At 34.0% G+C, this 5,552-nt stretch overlaps 1 non-coding gene across 1 annotated transcript; it reads left to right on the top strand.

Moving 5' to 3' along the window:
- Nucleotides 1–4,257: 4,257 nt before the first annotated feature.
- Nucleotides 4,258–4,363, top strand: LOC115511323. The gene has a single exon (XR_003967993.1). It is a non-coding gene; the product is annotated as a U6 spliceosomal RNA (small nuclear RNA).
- Nucleotides 4,364–5,552: the final 1,189 nt, after the last annotated feature.

The following is a 5,552-nucleotide window of genomic DNA, read 5'->3' as shown; positions in this document are numbered from 1 at the left end:
TTGTGTATAATTTATCAGTTTTATTTAAAAGACATGGAACTAGGAATGGCTCTGCAAAGCTCCTCAGTTTTCATCATCCCTCTGCCATCTACGTACTGGATAAATCTTAACAGGTTCTATAAATGGAGCAGTAACACCCAGGAGAATACAGCTTACCTATTCATGCCAAGTGTGTTACGTTGCTAGCAGTCATAGGGAGAGAAAGAGATTCAGGATTGGAGGAAGCCTGAAGACAATAACTCTCATGTGTGGGCTGGACCTTCCTTTTTGTCACTGGGGTGTATGTTATTTTAAAATTCATGTTCCTGCCCCTCTACACAAAATTTATGGGCATGGAGCCTAGAAATCTACATTTTGAACTTGCTACCCAGATGATTCTTAAATACATTTATTTAAGATCTTAAGCAATTTTTATTTAAACCAAGAATGAGTGTGATGATTATTCTTGGAAAAGTACACTTCATTATGCCTGCTGACATTACTCATTCTACTCCCACAATATAAGCTAGCACCAGGACGACAAGACAAACAATGGAAATGCAGAGTATGTTATAATATTTGTTATTCAAAATGAGTTTTAAATAACCCAGCCTATTTGTTACTATTATACCACTCCAATAAGTAGCTATATTTTGTCCTCAGATAAGAACTTTGTTATGTATACATTTTATAATTTAATGATATCTACAAAGGAGATCTCAGGGATATTGCAAAATTATAAGTTGGAGCATCTGGGTGGCTCAGTTGGTTTAGTGTTGACTCTGGATTTTGGCTCAGGTCATGATTTATGGTTGGTGCATTTGAGCCCCACATTGGGCTCTGTGCCGATAGCACAGAGCCTGCTTGGGATTCTATCTCTCCTCTTCTTCCTGCCCCTCTCTCATTCACACACATGCACACACACACTCTCTCTCTCTCTCTCAAAATAAATAAATAAACTTTAAAAAATGATAAGTTAATTCTGGAATAAGTGACTACTGTATGTTATAATTAAAAACAATGATTTAAATTTTATAAAATGAACAAACGAGCCAAAATGCTATTTATTGTTCCTTTACTATAAATCTAAAATTACTAAAATTAAGTTAATGAATTCAGAGGAATAAAAGAAAAATCTTTTCCTTGAAGATTTATATTTTTATAAAAGAGCTAGGTAAAAGACAAGATTCTGAGACTTTTAGTTTATTTCCTATAGAAATGATTCAGTTTCATCCCTGAAATCTTGAAATTTTTAACAAACTTAGGACATGCTTTTAAATCCAACACAAATGTGAGAAATAAATGCAAAACATTTCATTGTGGAATGATATTTCCTTTAGAGTTTGAAGAGGGTACAAGTGGAACTGTTAAATTTTACCAATTTAAAATGTGAGAGACTTGTCTATTACAATGATACTAAGCTTGCCTTTCACAGCTATTGGGGAGACAGCCAGTTTTCTGCTCCTGACTGAATGAAGAGAATCTAAGCAGAAGTAGGGAATTCTTGTCCAGGATTCCAAATTTAGTGTCCTCACCTTTTTTGAGTACTTATTTGTGTATTTAATCTAGGCCATATTGGTATTTCTACTTTGACCTTTTCAATGATGAATGGTAATAATACAGCCAATATGCTTCCTACTGTTAAAATGTAGTACAACTTTCATATGAACAAAATTCAAGACAGGGCAATAGCTAGATCTTTTCATTATAATAATGCCACAATAATGAATTCTTAGTATTTTGTTATTAATTGTTACTACCATAACAGAAAAAAAAACACATTAAGAAAAGTGATTTGCCCCCTTCCCTTTTTGCTATGTCATGTACAGGTATTCTTATTTCATATTCTGATATTCTTACTTAGTTGAGAGAAAATTTCCATTTTTTTGGTGGATTTTTTTAGGTTCAATATTTATAAGGGAAGTTAATAAATATAAAAATAACCTTGTAATTGTTAAAAACTGCTTTGGGATTATGAAGTGGAGACTTTCTTTTTTAAAGAAGTCAACACTATGGTGTTGATATGAATTATAATGAGGCCATGGGCATGAAAGCACCTGGCTCTTATATGAGCACTGTCTCTAAAGTATTACATATATGTTTATGAGCTTATATATATGTATATATATGCAATGTTACAATATATTAAAGTATAACCATTTATAATTTGTACACACACACACAAATTATAAAGCTACAGCACTATGTCTGCCTATAGATATCCTAAGATAGATGCTCTATTCTTTGAGAAAGACTTCCCTTGCAGAATCTGGTTCTAGCTCTGGAACCATCCCTACATATTTAACTTTTATCATACATGTCCAGACTGCTTCAATTCACTCAGCAGAATTTCCAAACATTGCATAGTCATAGTTTTACTGCAATTATACATTGAATTTCATAACTGGAGACAGACAACCAGACTTCCTCACAGGAAATCAAACACAAACTCTGTGACTCTATATTCTTCCTTATTCCAAACCCCACTTTTTCAAAATGGTAAGAATTTGTTATGGCTCCAGCCATTTCAGGAGAAAAGACTTCTTAACCATTTCTCAATTTTGGCATTCAATTGGTAATACTTTCCTAATTTACCTTCTCTACTGATTTAAGGGCTGAAGAAAGAGTAGGAACAACTTCATAAAATATGCACAGCACAGCCCAAATAGAATGCTTGTGGCTAAATGACATTTGACACTATTTGCAAGGCTAGCAATTTTAGAGCAAATGCTGGAGATTAAACTGTTCCTTTAAAGGAAGGGACAAATTGTTCTCATATCATTGATGATAGAGAAGTGTTCAAAAAAAAAAAAAAAAAGAATCTCTACTTGACTTGTCAGGCATGAGAAGAATCTTAGGCTTTGGAGCTGAGAGTATAATCTTGTCTGCAGATTGATAGGAGTCTGAGACTTGGCTCTATCACTGACAGTGAGTGGGCCTTGGACAAGTGACTTAGCCCCTCAAAGCTTTAGCATCTTCATCCACAAAGTGGGGATAATCTATTCAAAATGTACTTAACCAGCATGTACTCTGCTCAAGACCTGCCAAGCACATGGTGATGGCATCTACTTTATAATACTGTCACAAAGATTAAAAGAGATGATGGAAGTTATGTTTTGAGAATAGTCCTGGGATAGAAAAAGGCACTCAATAAATGTTCATTACAATATTTGGTTGACTATTCTTTTTGCTATTAGGTAATTTTTAAAAATTGAGTCATGCTTATCACTTTAAAAAGTTCAGTATAGCCAATTCCCTAGAAAATAAAAATAGGTTTAGTGGTGATTTTTTGAATTTGACATAAAAAATAAAGACCTCAAAAGCAAAAATAAACAAGTGGGACTGCTTCAAACTTAGAGCTTCTACATAGCAAAGGGAACTACCAACAAAAATGAAAAGGCAACCTACTGGATGGAAGAAAATATTTGAAAATGATATGTATGAAAGAGGGTTAATATCCAAAATATAGAAGAAATCACAACTCAACAGAAAGATTCGTAATTAAAAAGTGGGTAGGGGAGGGGTGCTTAGGTGGCTCAGTCAGTAAGCATCTTACATTGACTCAGGTCAACATCTCCTAGTTCGTGAGTTCAAGCCCTACATAGGGCTGTCTGCTGCCCCACAGAGAGCTGTCTGCTGTCAGCACCAAGCTGGCTTCGGATCTTCTGTTCCCCTCTCTCTCTGCCCCTCTCCCAGTTGTTCTCTCTCTCTCTCTCTCTCTCTCTCTCTCTCTCTCTCCCTCAAATAAAAGAAAAACATTAAAAAAAAAGAGGGCAGAGGATGAATAGACATTTTCCAAAGAAGACATACAGATGTTGAACAGGTACATGGAAAGATGCTGAACATCACCAATCATCAGGGAAATGCAAATTAAAACCACAATGAGCTATCACCTGACACTTGTTAGAATGGCTATTTTCAAAAAGATAAAAAATAACAAGTGTTGGCAAAGATGTAGAGAAAGGGAAACTTTGTGCACTCCTGGTGGGAATGCAATTGGTGTAACCACTATGGAAAACACTGTGGAGGTTTCTCAAAAACTTAAAAATGAAACTATTATATGATCCATCAGTTTCAATGCTAGGTATTTATCCAGAGAAATGAAAAACATTAATTCAAAAAGATACGTGCAACCCCATTGTTCATTGCAGCATGTTTATAATATAGCCAAGATACAGAAACATATATACATGGATATTACTATGTGAGATGTATATTTGAATATTATGTGAGATATTTTTATGAATATTATTCAGTCATAAAAAAGAATGAAATCTAGTGCTGTCTTCGGCAGCACATATACTAAAATTGTAATGATACAGAGAAGATTAGTATGGACCCGTGAAAGGGTGACATGAACATTCGTGGAGCGTTCTACAGTTAAAAAAAAAAAATGAAATCTTGACATTTGTGGCAACATGGATGGACCTTGAGGGCATTATGTTAAATGAAATAAGAGAAAGACAAATCCTATGTGATCTCACCAATGTGTGGAATATAAACAAAAACAAAAAAACAAAAAGCAAGGATCCCCCCCCAAAATCTAGTTAGATACAAAGAACAGATTGGTTATAGCCATAAGTGGAAGGTTGGGGGTAGGCCAAATGGGTATAAGGAGTCAAAAAGTACAAACTTGCAGTAAAAAAAAAAAAAAAAAAAAATGACAGTTTTTTAAAGTGGTTGTACTACTTTCCACTTCAACCATGGCAATTCTAGTTGATCCACATTCTCACCAGCACTTGGTACTGCAGCCATTATAATGGAGGCGTTTTGGTGTCTCATTTGATTTAATTGTCATTTCTCTGGTGACTAATGATAAAGATATTTCCATTTGCTCTTTGGACATTCATATGACTTCTTTGGTGAAGTAGTTATTCCAGTCTTTTGCCCATGTTTTATCTGGGTTATTTGTATTCTTACCATTGAGTTTTTAAAAATGTTTTATAAATTCTGAGTATAAGTCTTTTGTCAATAGATATAACTATTTTCTCATGGTCTATAACTTTAAATTTCATTTTTAAGTGCCATTTTCTAAAGAATAGAAGATTTTAATTTGAATGAAGTCCAACTTATCAAGGTTTCTTTTATGCATACTGCTTTTTGTTTTTTACTTTTTTGTTTTCTGGGAAATCTTTTGCTAGACCAGGGTTGTATAGATTTTCTCCTTTATTTTAATCTACAAGGCTTATAATTTAACTTTTACATTTAATATATTAACATTTAATATATTTCATTAATATTCATTAATATCATTGCTTTCATTAATTCCGTTTGATAAACATAATATTTTCTGTGACTGAAGAAGCTTGAGAATTCATGGACTCTTTGTTGGAGAATATAGGAGTACCACTAACAACATGAACTATCAGTTCATGATAATATAGAATCCTCACTAGTCATTATATCCCTCATCTATCACCACTATCTTATGAAATAAAACACCCTCAAACTCAGTGGATTAAACAAAAATCATAGATTCTTTCTCGCGTGTCTGGGGTGCCGGGAGGTCAGGTGTTCTAGCATGGTTTTGTCTGGGATTGACTCCAAGCAGAAGATGGGGTCCTCTATATTTC

This window comes from Lynx canadensis, chromosome A3, assembly GCF_007474595.2.
Source record: "Lynx canadensis isolate LIC74 chromosome A3, mLynCan4.pri.v2, whole genome shotgun sequence".
NCBI classification, from domain to species: Eukaryota; Metazoa; Chordata; class Mammalia; order Carnivora; family Felidae; genus Lynx; species Lynx canadensis.
This window is presented reverse-complemented; position numbering and strand designations above follow the sequence as displayed.